This window comes from Apodemus sylvaticus, chromosome 1 (assembly GCF_947179515.1).
Source record: "Apodemus sylvaticus chromosome 1, mApoSyl1.1, whole genome shotgun sequence".
NCBI classification, from domain to species: domain Eukaryota; kingdom Metazoa; phylum Chordata; class Mammalia; order Rodentia; family Muridae; genus Apodemus; species Apodemus sylvaticus.
Window position 1 is genome coordinate 210567042 of NC_067472.1, and position 13193 is coordinate 210580234.

A 13193-nucleotide genomic window follows, 5' to 3' on the forward strand; every position below is an offset into this window, starting at 1 on the left:
AAATTTAAGTCTGCGGGTGTGTGCCTCAATTTCTCTACCACTTCACAGAAAGGTTTTAATAGTGATATAGACATAAAGTTGTGGAGACACTAACAGGACCTGAGGAAGGCTGTTCATGGGAAGCATTTTTAACAGTGTCTAGCATGTTATCCAGCTCAATAAATGTTAATGGCTGTACTGGCTGGTTTTGTGTGCCAACTTGACACAGGCTAGAGTTATCACAGAGAAAGGAACTTCAGTTGGGGAAGCGCCTCCATGAGATCTAGCTGTAAGGCATTTTCTCAATTAGTGATCAAGGGGGGGAGGGCCCCTTGTGGGTGGTGCCATCCCTGGGCTGGTAGTCTTGGGTTCTGTAACAAACTAAGCTGAGCAAGCCAGAGGAAGCAAGCCAGTAAGGAACATCCCTCCATGGTCTCTGCACCAGCTCCTGTTGCCTGACCTGCTTGAGTTCTAGTCCTGACTTCCTTTGGTGATGAACAGCAATGTGGAAGTGTAAGTTGAATAAACCCTTTGCTCCCCTACTTGTTTCATGGTTATGATGTTTGTACAGGAATAGAAACCCAGACTAATCAATGGCTTTTAAATTAATCAATACTAATATCATTGTTATTGCTATTACCGCTTGAGTAGCATGTGGCCAACATTTAGAAGACTTGAATCACTTAGAACAAAGGTGGACTTGGAGCCGCAGCTGAAGGAGAGCCCCAGTGCTTCTCTGGGTAGAGTATGCTAGCAGACTTTCCCCACATGGGTATCTGCCTAGTAAATTATAAACCCGGGACAGGGGCCTGCCATTTTTACCAAGCCCAGTGCTGCCGTAAGGGTGTGCCTGGTAAGAAGTTGAGGCGTTGGCAACTGAACGGATGGTGCGGACTACACAATTACTCCTGTGAGAGCACATGGAGTCCTTAACGCTATGATTCACTTATTTTTTCCAGACTCTCTTCATGTGCCTGGGCATGTGTGCAGCATGTGCACACGTGTGTAATATGTGCACACGTGTGCATGGATATGGATGTGTGTGCGCGCGTGCACACACGTGTATGCTAACTGATGCCAGGGATCATTCTCCATACTCCCCTCTTCTCTGAGGCAGGGTCTCTTGGTTAACTCCAGAGCTGGCTGACAGGCCTTGGCTCACTAGGCTGCTTGCCCCAGGGAACCCTGGGCTCTGCCCCCTGAGGATACAAGACAGGCCTTCGAGCCCACCTGGCATTTACATCTGCTTGCTTGGCGAGCATTTTAATCATCGAACTATTGCCCCAGGTGCCATTTGCTGTGATTGCTTGGGCGACAGAGCAGTTGGTGAAGAAGGGATGGCCCTGCCGTTGGCTTCTGAACAAACACGAAGCTGCTTTTTCTGAAGGAAAAACACAGGCAGCAAGCACAGCACCCAACAAAAAGGCCCGAACTTCACAGTGGCAGGAGGTGTGTTGTCGTGAATAAACTATGTTGGAGCATGTTAAAATTCAGCCTTGCTTCCAGGGGCTCATCCCCTGTACCCAACATCCCTCCCCAAAGGGGTCCACGTGTTAGGACTGAGGAGCTAGCATCTTACATCAGCATCCAAAGCCCACCCCGGCCCTTGGAGTTATACATCCTATGACTTAGGGTGAATCCCTGAACGGTAACTCATCATGACTATGTCATGTGTTATAATTTCATGGCCCTAAAAATGTCATGTTCTAACAGTCATCTCCCACCCCCCAACCATGCACAACAATATTTCATATGAAAATTCAATATTTTCCACAATTGTCATAGGATGTATAACACCTGGGGCAATAGCTCTCCAACCCCTCGGACTCTGGAATATTATTTGGCTCTAAAAAAAAAAGAAGAAGAAGAAGAACATGTTAACATTGTATACAAAAGAAACATTTAAACATGGGTGCGTGTGTGCGTGCGTGTGTGCGTGCGTGCATGCACGTGCACCCATGTTTAAATGGAGAGATGGCTCGGGAGGCGGCGAGCGGGCTGGCCGATTTGCTAAAGAAGTCAGCCCAGCCGTGGACCCCGACCCAGAGATCTGAAAGCAAAAAGACCCGTCGGACACTCCTGAGCTCCCGGGCTGTGTGTCAGTAACCTAGAATGTTAACCATCATGAGTCATGAGTCACTATATCAAGCAAAGAGAGAGGGGAGAGAAGAGATGCCAAAAAACAAAAGCACAAATTCCTGAAAGAATTCCACAGAAATAGGAGATCTCTAGATCTTTTTGTTTTGTTTTGATTTTTTTTAAACCCCCTGCTAGAAGAACTGGAAGATTTAGGAGTCATGCAGGGAAACGGCATGCGATTCAGAGTAAATGAAAGAAAAAAGGAAATTATACAAAAATGTAGTCTTCATTAAACTCAAACAAAAGAGACAAATTAATAGAAAGGGGAGGGCTGTAGACACCCTTAACCTCAAACAATAAAGAAAGGGGAATGGGGAAGAAAAAGAAGGGGCTACAGGCCTCAAAAATTATAGCTTGGAAATTAAAAAATGCAAAAGGCCAAGGTTTATATTTTAACCAGAACCCTCAGCTAACTCTCTCTCTCTCTCTCTCTCTCTCTCTCTCTCTCTCTCTCTCTGTCTCTTAAAAGTTGGCTGAATAAAATCCTGAAGAAATGTCACATGGGTCAAAGAAATAAAGATGAGGTCTCTTTCTTTCTTTCTTTCTTTCTTTCTTTCTTTCTTTCTTTCTTTCTTTCTTTCTTTCTTTCTTTCTTTCTTTCTTTCTTTCTTTCTTCTTTCTTTCTCTTTCTTTCCCTCGTTCTTTCTTTAAAAAAAAAGTCACGGTCACAAGCTGACAGTTCGGCAGTTTCCAACTAAAGGAGTCAAGAGGGAGGGGCAAAATAAATGTAAAGTCCTTATGGTCTGACAAAAAACCAAACAAACCAAAAATAATAACAATAATAACCATTAAAAAAAAAGAAAAGTCTCTACAGGCATTTGTGCGCGTCCTTCTCCCTCGTAGGAGGCAGCTAAGCACCCTCAGTGGCTTCTAATGAAGTCTCTCGTGTCTTCTTCGCGGATTACATCCACTTACCAAGCAAGGACTCCTCCTTTAGTAGGAAAGGTGTAAGAGAAAGGGAAGAGCGGGCAACGTGAGTCCATCATCAGAGTCGTAAATGACAAGAAAAAACACACACCTTCCTGCACAACGTCAACCTTCACCCTCACCTCCGGCTTTGGGGCACTCAGTGCTTTGAGCGAGTGGATAGCTATACCTCGCCACTCCCTTCCTGCCCAGGTTAGATGGGGAAACCTTCGCTGCTTGGGTTCCGGAAGCTACTATAGAGACCTGCCCGTTATTTCTAGAGGACACCGGAAGGGAACTCAATCGTGATGGGGGATTTAGGGGTCGCTCGCTCCGAAGAGAGGCCTCAGAGTCCTGCTTGGGGCCTGGCCTAGGAAGACCGAGGCTTTAGGAGGCTGTGAGCAGTGAGCCCTTGGGAAGGGAATTCTATGCCGAGAATATGTTTTTCTTCAACATTCAGGTTAGGCTGTGCCTGAGAGGACACGGTGGGTTTGCTTCTGGCTCCTGGCCGTTTAGTTGCTATGGGCAAGATGTATCCTTGGACTTGACTTTGCTAGTAATATATCTCTATGAGGAGAGAAATGTGTGGGCACTCCCTGGAAACCTCTCTCGGGCTCCTGGGATTCCAGAATTCTCTGTTTAAATGGCTCCCGAGCCTCCTTCTGAGGTTATGTTTCCTCCACAGTTCTGTCTTCCCAGAAGTTACTGTGCCTCAGGTGGATCAATCTGGGGCCAGAATCTGCATGATAATGCTAAGGTGTCCAAGTGCCCTTCTGGGGCCAGTCACACAGTTAGATAGTGACAAGATGGGAAGCCTGTGACCTTGGGATCAGATTCTCTCTCACTGCCATTCTAGTGCAGAGAGACCCTGAGACTCTGCATCCAAAGGTGACTTTCGTATCACCTTGAAGACATATTTGCTAACATACTTATTAGGGCATTGTTACTTTATTTATGAGCATTTAGACATCTTGACTAGTATAGATGTCCTATTGTCTGGCCCTGGGCCTTATGTAGTATTTTCCTATTTTAAAAATAGAAATTTACTTTCCCCCAACTTTATCCCTTGTTTCGAAGACCTGATAGAGAAGGGCCACCTGAGCTTTCCTAAGAAACCATTTCTGCCTTGAGGGGAGATGTGCATACCTGGAACTGATAATCAAAGCGAGAACCCCAACAGTTTGAAATACTAGGTCCTGGGGCTAGGAGGTAGGACTTTCTTTACTGTTCCTCCCAGAAGGCTTTGCGGATGAGCAAGGTAATAGTCTAGCCTTAGTAAATCCTATAGGTACAGTGCAGCCCTGCCTTAAACACATCATATTCACCTGGCTAGTTTTGCCTTGAAGGTGAGACCTCAAAATCAGGTGGCCAGGTAGAATTTTCTGAAGCGAGACCTCTTTTTAATAGAATATACAGGCTCTGTTCCCATTCAGCTCCTGGTAGATCAGATGTCACTTCTTTCCCACCTCTGATGTCCAATGGTTCCACGATCTCTATCACCTCTACCGGGAATGGAAAACCACCATGATGGGGAGCCGGATCTGAGCTTTCTGGCTGGGGTTTGATTCAGGGAAAGGATCAAGGCAATTTTTTTTAACCTGAAGTGAATGGTGGGGTTACTAGCATATCAGAAAGGAAGTCAATCTTGGAGGGAACCAGGCTGGCAGAGTTCAACGGCGGTACCTGGGAGTTCAGTGCTGTCTGGTATCTTTTGGCTTGCTCCCTGGGCGCATCTAGACCATTTTTTCCCTCTTTCAGGAACTTTCTCATGCTATCAACTACAATCTAGAAGTGTTTTATTTTCCTGATGTGCTATGGTTCTCTGTGAGGTAAGATGTTGAGCACGTAAGTCTCTCTAGGCTGGTGCATGGATGGAGAAGGGACCTTACCTTCTGCGCATGCTCAGTCCCACAACCCGAGCCCACAGGGATGTTTGTAGAGTCTCTCTCCCTGACCACGTAATGCACATATGGCTTTTGTGTTTGACCTGACAGCATTACATAGACTAATGCTTTTCATCACCAGGAAGCAGAGATGAGTGCTTTCATTGGGCAAGAGCACCAGGGTACACAGGCCCCTCCCACTTGTCGAACAGTCCCATTCCTTTGGTTGACATGAATTACAGCATTCTTTACAGATCTCCTTCACCTACTTCATAAACCAACCCAAAAAAAAAATAAATTAAAGATCCTTTAAATCTTTGGTTAATAACTTCTGCCTTCCTTACTGCATGTATATCACAGACTTTGTTGTATACACTCTCAAGGCATTGCATAGTTTCTTTGAGATCACAACTGCAAAGCATTAGTAGGAGCTGTCATCTGAGTTGAGGTATGATAGACATGTTTCTACCAATTATTATTTCCCTGAGGATGGGGGAATCAGAGGCCTGTATATACAAACAAAAGAAATGTGTATGGTGTTGGCTATCGCTTAAAGTTCAGTAACAAAAATTATCTTCTAGACAGGAATTTCTTCTCTCTCTCTCTCTCTCTCTCTCTCTCTCTCTCTCTCTCTCTCTCTCTCTCTCAACGTATGTGCTCCCTTCTAATGGTATACTTGAGAGAGGGTCTTCCATCTGCCATTGTTAGTGAGAATGTTTTCTCATCCAGGTTACAATTTCCATTGAAATCGTTGCATACAATTATTCAGAAGTTAATTTATTGATTCTTATTGCACTTCTGGGTATCTAATAAATAATTTATTAGCCTGATGAATATGTGGCTACCTAACTATGGAGCATGAAATATGCACTGTTTATCTAATACACTGTAGGGAGACCTGTTTATAAAGTATTTAGTATTGGTTTTATAATGCACTGTTGACAACAGGAGACCACGAAGCTCAAAGATCAATCTCATTTTGGTCCACAGTATTAATGCTACTTTATAAAGCTATATGACAGGTCACTTAGACAGCGGTCCTTACAGAAAGGACTCTGTTAGGAAGGTTGGTTGTAGTGGCTGCCAGCACAGCAGATAAATGTCTTTTTCCATGTCCCTGAGGTGTTTGTTCAGTGGCTGTTGATACTGGCCATGTGATGGAACTCATCATTTCCCTGGTCTCTAGAGGGATTCTGGACTAAAAGTGCTGAGTTCTCCTAATGCAATCCTCACTAATTGGGTAGAGAGTTGATGTGACTTTGGATCACATGGGCCTGGAGGTAGGAGTTAGCAGTAAGGGGTGGGGGGGTGGGCAGGGCTTACCTCCTCAGCTTTGTCTCATGTCTGCTAATGAAGCAATATTCTTAGACATCTCCTCTCTCCTTCATTCAAATCATATATGTGATATAGTTCAAAATATTTCCAGTTTTTATTTGCTTTGGGGAATTTCGTTAGCCAGGAGTAAACTTGCAGCCATTTTTTTTTAAAACGCTCTGTATATATTTAGAATTGGGTTTATGAATAAATAAAGATCAAATAATTTGGTCTAAAATGTATTCTTGGCATTTTAATTCTTTTACATGAACTCTTCAGTGTGGGAATGTATGTGATCACTATAGTTCCCAAAGTTCTGTTTCTTTCCTGGGCTATATGTTCTGGAGCAAGGCATTACTCTCTGCATTCAGAACCCTTTATTGGTTTTCAGTATTTCAGATTTCAGTGTCAGTATTTCCAACTTCTAACTATACTGCCTTTAAAAAAAACATTCTTTAAATTTTAAAAGATAAATAAATCTTAGAGAGAGAGAGAGAAAACAAATGCACCTATGTACATATGTATGTATGTATGTATGCATGCACATGATTATCAAATCCCCTGGAGCTATAGTTACAGCAGGTGTGAGCCATCTCATGTAGGTACTGGGAACTGAACTTGGATCCCATGCAAAAAAAAAAAAAATTGTGCATGTTCTTAACTACTAAGCCCAGTGCGTGTCTTAAAGCCAACATTGTCTTGACTGGGAGGAGACTTCCTAAGTACTTTCAGGGGCAGCCCTCTCTGCAGTTGACCTGTCTTCTGGTCACCGCTCATGGATTCTGACCTTCATTGCCTTTTTAAGTAGACTGTTCCTTTTCTCTTCTCCAGTTGTTCTCTAGTTTGTGCTCTTAACTGGAGTCGTAATATCTGTGTTTCTTTTTAAAATCATTAAGTGTATTTATTATTGTTTTAAGTAAAATAGAATTACATCATTTCTCTCCATTCCCTTTCCTTCCTCTAACAACTTCCATGGCCCCACCCTTGCTCCTTCTCAAGTTTCTGGCCTCATCTTCTTTAATTGTTACAATATGGCAGGGCCTGAACAAGGACAATGAGGGGGGAAAGTGGAAGAGGGAAATCCCTTGGGACCCCAACCTCAGACAAGAACTACAGGCAACTAAGGGATGCTGAGAGAGGTTGTCTTCCCTATGGAAGATGCCCTCTAATTGGTTATTCAGTGCCAAGTGTCTGGTCCTCAAAGCATGTATATGCAAGCAACTGAGTAGACTAAGTAGGTCCTATTTACACACACACACACACACACACACACACACACACACACACACACACCAATTCGTGAATTTCTTTGTTTTTCTTGGGTTGAGATAGGGTTTCTCTGGTAGCCGTAGCTGTCTAGAACTCACTCTGTAGACCAGGCTAGCTTCAAATTCAGAGATCTACTTGCCTCTGCCTCCTGAGTGCTGGGGTTAAGGGGGTATTCCATCACTACCTGATCTTAATGCCTGCATTTCTTACCAGGGAAAAATTTCTATATCATTCCTTTGTGTCTGAGGGATTTTTTTTCCCCTCTCTTCAGAGAACCTTTTCATTTGTGTTCTTACCACATTCTCTCCTAGGACCCTTTATATCATTTTCCCTCTGGCTTAGATCTTCAATATCCTTCTCTCAACTGTCTTGGTGCCCTTTGCTCACTCTAGATTTTTCTTTTTAAACCTCCCATAGTGGAAAACAAACTGTCTCTTCCTAGGGACACTTCTTTAAACCCTGCTAGCTTTTCAAGCCCCATTTCTTCTACTTTGTTTTCTTCCATTCATCCAAAGGTTATTTTACTGTTTCTGCCCAAATTATACATTCCTTTGCTCCTCAGACTGAGCGCAACTGTATTCTCCTTTCTCTAGAAGGTGCTGCCAGCCAGATCCCTAGTGTCACACTGGCTCTTGTGATCCACATGTTTAATCGTGTGTATGTATCTGCATCTTGGGAGGGCGGCTTGTGTGTGCACATGCATGCAAGTGCCTACAGAGGCTGGAAGAAGACATTGGATCCCCTGGAGTTGGAATTACAAGATTACAGGCAGTTGTGAGCCACCCAACATGAATTAACGTGGGCTCTCCACAAGAGCAGCGTGCTCTTAACCAGTGAGCTATCTGTTCCATGTCCTTGCACATGTCCTGTCTGTCATTCCTAGGGCTTTAATTTGATTCCCACGGTGTCTTTTGTGTTTTGCTTTTTTTTCATCAGCCTTATCTGCTTATTTTACCTGTTTATTATAATAGTTCCCTGATTGATCTCTTAGCTTCCTTTTAGTTACATTTTAATGTGTTGTCATAGATGTACTTTCTTTAAAAATATTAATATTTACCCTGTGTTGAGGTTGTCTTTTTGTAGAGTTTGCTGATCGCTTGGTGGATAACAGAATAGCAACTGAGTGGACTGTGGGACTCTTACCCATAGTTCCATTACCCACGCATCTTCCCATTTATTACTGCTTTTTCCATCATCCTCCCTGCGCCCTAGTGAAACTAGATCACTTCTCTAGAGGAATATTGGTGGTCTCTCAGGGCCTAGAACAAAGGCAGCCTTTGCTTAGATGCTTCTTTCACATATCAGTGGGAAGGCATCCTTCCCTAAATCATAAGGATCTACTGTGCTTGCCTTAAAACTATCTCTATTTATGTAAGGTCGTTTTCGCGCATTGCTTTTATTCTGTAGTAGATTATAAACCTGTGAGCAGGGATCATGTCTTATTTTGGTGTTCCCCACAGCTTCTTGTACTTGGTATGTGAAGCTTGATAAATAGTTCTTCAACAGTGAGTAAAAAGGTTTATAATGATTTTCTTGATGATTAGTAGAAGAAAATGGAGTAAGTTGGGATATTGACTGGAGTGTGGCTCAGTGGTAGAACTTGTGTTTGGCAGCCCCGGTGTCCGATACCCACATGACTATCCAGTTCCTCCTTAAAGAAAGAATCTTAAGTGCAATGCTGGTTTGGCTTCTTAGCACACAGGCTTGCACTCAAGAAGCCCTGAGTGGCTCCCCTGTCCTGTCACCCCTCAGTGAGCTATTCTGTTATTCCTCATTGTTGTTTTCTTATGATTCATATATTTAACTGTTGGTTGTTATACACCTTAGTAATTAACTCTTTTTACAAGTGTTTGAGTGGTCAGAGGAGTATATTATATCTGTAGTTTTTAAGATAAAGTATCTTGATGCAACCAGGATTTCTGTAAAATACTGCCTGCAGACTATATAAAATTTCCTCTTCTAATCTCTCAACAGGCACATTTTGTGCCCTCCCCGCCTCCAAATTGCCTCAGTTACAAATCGGAAGGCAGGCTTGGTGACCAGGAGGACTGGCAAGCACATTTTAAAGTCCCATGCTGTGGAGTTGATCCATCTCAACTTGAGGTATGTTGTTCTTTCTTATTTAAGTCACTTAAATATGCTCACATTCTCTGACTGTCCTATTGAGGTTTGTTCCCACATAATTATTCTTTGTTCCACCCTCTTACTGTCTTTCACACTCATGTGCACGCTAGGAAATGAATGTGTTTACTTGCTTCTCAACAGTTTTTAACCTCTGAAGATACTGCATGAAGTAGTATTTTGTGGCAATAATTCGAATGATTTTGATTGTGATAAAGTGTTTTCTTTTATTTCATCCCCTTTTTCCCCTTTTCATTTCTTACACATAGTTCTAGGGAAGATTTATTCTAATTGTCACTGTTTTTAAAATGGATGTGTTAGGGTAGTAATCTTTGAGAATTGAAATGTAACACATATGTAACACACACACAGACACACACACACACACACACACACACACACACACACACACACACGTGCAGACTAATGAGTTTCCCTAAGATGAGCATAACCAGGACATCAGCTGATGGACAGACAGTGCAGTTGTGTGTGAAAAGCTTCCTGCCTGCTTGCGTCCAGCCAAGGTCCTACACCAAAGGCCCCCACTCTGCCATTTAAATTTTTTTAATTTGAAAAAAAATCCAGAAATCATACAAATTTTCTTTGCATCAATGTTTTTCACTTAAATGTATGTTTGTGTGGGCATATGCATGATTTTGTGTGTAAGCATGTTTTTGTGTCTAAGTAGTTTAGAAATCAATTTATGAAAATATAATGGCCATGAGATGAATCAAAAAGAAAACATTAGTGTTTAGGCCTAAATTAAAAATGTAATATCAAACTTGCTTTTAGGTATGATTTACAAAAATCTTATTTTTCAAGAGATGTGCTCAACAATAGGACATTCACGGAGTATCCAAACTACTCTTAAGGGCAAAACTTTTGCCCAGCATTAGATGGGAAACACCAAAAAAACTCAAAGACAATGTTGGCAGTTCTTTGTCTCACAATGCTTTTCCAGGAATTTTATATTTGTTTTATTTTTGTGTTTATTTGTTTTGCTGTGTATTGTTTTTGTTTTTAACCTCAAAGTTTCTTTTTAAGTATAGTGTGGTTTATACTTTTGTGGTTTTGTGTAAATGTTTTTTGTCAATTTGAGTTGGTGTATGTTGAGGTTTCTTAGAGGTTTTCTTTGTCTTTTTATCTGTTTATTTTTCATTTTTCCCTATTACAAGATTTGATTTTAATAATAATTAATAATAATAATAATTATGTTTAGGTGTTTGCTCTATTACCTGAAAAAGAAAGAAAGGTTATGGATTTGATATAGTTGCATGGGGCAGGAAAATCTGGAAACAGTTGAGTAAGGAGAGAGTTAATCAGAATATAATGTATGAAATAAATGATCAAAATAAATGAGAGATAAAAGAGAAGACCATCAATGTACATTGTACCATTCCATTCCTGTGATGAATCAAACAAAATGCTCTGTGACATTAAGGATGACATCCTACCTTGGCATCAGTCCCTTCAGGAAGTTCTCCAGGATGGCGTCCTGTATGTAGAAATCATTTCCTAGAAACATAATGGCCACTAGATAAACGTAAAAAATAAAATGAGACATTAAGTTTCATGTCTAAATAATCAATGACTAAACAGACTTGCTTTCAGGTATGGTTCACAAGAATTTCTTTGTGATTGAATGTGTGTTTATGAACTACAAAAACAAAACAAAACAAAATAACAACAAAAAAATAACTAGCTCACAAGTTTGCTCAGGGTATCCACTCAGATTCATTCACTGATAAGGGGATTTTAGCCTAAAATCTCTGAATATCCAAGATACAATTCACAAACAACATGAAGCTGAAGAAGAAGGAAGACCAAAGTGTGGGTGTATTGATCCGTTTTAGAAGGGGTAACAAAATACAGAGACAAAGGGTGGAGCAGACTTAAGCAAATGCCATCCAGAGACTGCTCCACCTGGGGATGCATCTCATAATCAGTCAACAAACTCAGGCCCTATTGTCAATGCCAAGAAGTGAAGCCTGGTATAGCTCTCTCCTGAGAGCCTCTTCCAGAGCCTGACATATGCAGAGGTGGATGCTGGCAGCCAATCATTGAACTGATCACAGCGTCCCCAGTGGAGGACTTAGAGAAAGGAGTGAAGGAGCAAATGGTGTTTGTAACCCCATAGGAAGAACAATATCAACCAACCAGAGCTCCCAGGGTCTAAATCACCAACCAAGAAGCACACATAGAGGGACCCAAGTCTCCAGCATTAAATGTAGCAGAGGATGACCTTGGGCATCAATGGGAGGAGAGGCCCTTGTTTCCATCAAAGCTCAATGTCCCAGTGTAGGAGGATGCCAGGGCAAGGAGGCAGGAGGGCGGGGACACACCTCATAGAAGCAGGAGAAGGTGTGGGATACAGATTTTCTGTGGGGGATCAGGAAGGGGGATAACATTTGAAATGTAAATGCATAAAATATCCAATTAAAAAAAAAGATACCACAAGGATTCTGGCATTTCTCTAAAAAGCCAATCAACTATCACAGATAATGAACCAAAATGGACACTGCATCCTTTTGGCAACCTCTGTGTTGTTTACTTTATTCAGTGGTGTGCATTGATTTGTCCATAGGCCATGTTCTTACTCTGCATGACTTTTCCTCTTTTCCTTTATTTTAGCCTCCCTACCTCTCAAACACCTCCTGCAGATGCAGTCACATGGAAGCATGAACTTAACCCTATTCATCTCAAAGCTCCCAGCAGTGTCTTCCATCATTTAAGATCCAATTGTTCTTGAGAAAGGGGCGTGACTCACTCATAAGTGGAAAATGTGGCTTTGACCTTTTGCACAGGCCTGCTCAGAAAACCACATCCTTGTTGCACAACAAATAGGGAGAGCAGGACTCGTGTTGATGTTGTCGATGCTAAAATCAGTCAGAGTTATTAGAAGTCATTCAGCTTCTCTATATAAAAGGCAGTTCCTAACGATTAATTCGTGACATATTTTTATATTCTGGGCCTTTCTATTTCACTGAAATATTAGGACAAAACCAAACAAAAACTTAAAGTCATCTATGTGTAACATAGAATGCAAGCTCTGAGCAGTCTGCAGATCAATAGAGCTGATGAAAACGAAACATAAGATTGGAATGAGGCAGTATGATTGCATTGTCCGAGCAGACAGAAACTTTCAAACGAGTGTCACATTAACAGCAATTAAATTGACCCAGCATATGTGGCTACTTAAGAAGAATTGCACTGTTGCAATGACATTACATTAAAGTCACCTTGCAGACAGAGAGCAGCTGAGTGGAGGGTTTCTGAGTCCAGTAGTATCTTGGTGACATTTTCATCTTTTCAAACAATGTCTGCTGAGCTTATAGCTCAAGCCAGTGCTAAGCTAAAAAAAGGCTTCTGGGTAAACAACATGGGACTTGCCCTCACTTTTTTCTTTCTTTTTTTTCTTTTTTTTTCTTTTTTTAATATTTGCTTTATTTACATCTCAAATATTTACATGTCCTCTTTCTGAATAAGTTATCCCTCTGAAAATCCCCCTATTACATCCTCCTCCCCCTGATGAAGCCCCTCTCTCAATTAGCTGACTTGCATTCCCCTATTCTGGGGAATTGA

The 13193-nt window shown here is 41.7% G+C and overlaps 1 long non-coding RNA gene and 1 pseudogene across 1 annotated transcript in view; both read left to right on the plus strand.

Annotated features, from left to right (window-relative positions):
* Window positions 1–13193, plus strand: part of LOC127676347 (ubiquitin-conjugating enzyme E2 G1-like) — a 1073095-nt pseudogene that overhangs the window by 216704 nt on the left and 843198 nt on the right.
* LOC127676351 (uncharacterized) overlaps window positions 1–13193 on the plus strand; it is an 82057-nt gene that overhangs the window by 60721 nt on the left and 8143 nt on the right. The window contains exon 2 of the long non-coding RNA XR_007975833.1: window positions 9465–9593. This is a non-coding gene — a long non-coding RNA (uncharacterized LOC127676351). The remainder of the gene's footprint in view (window positions 1–9464; window positions 9594–13193) is intronic.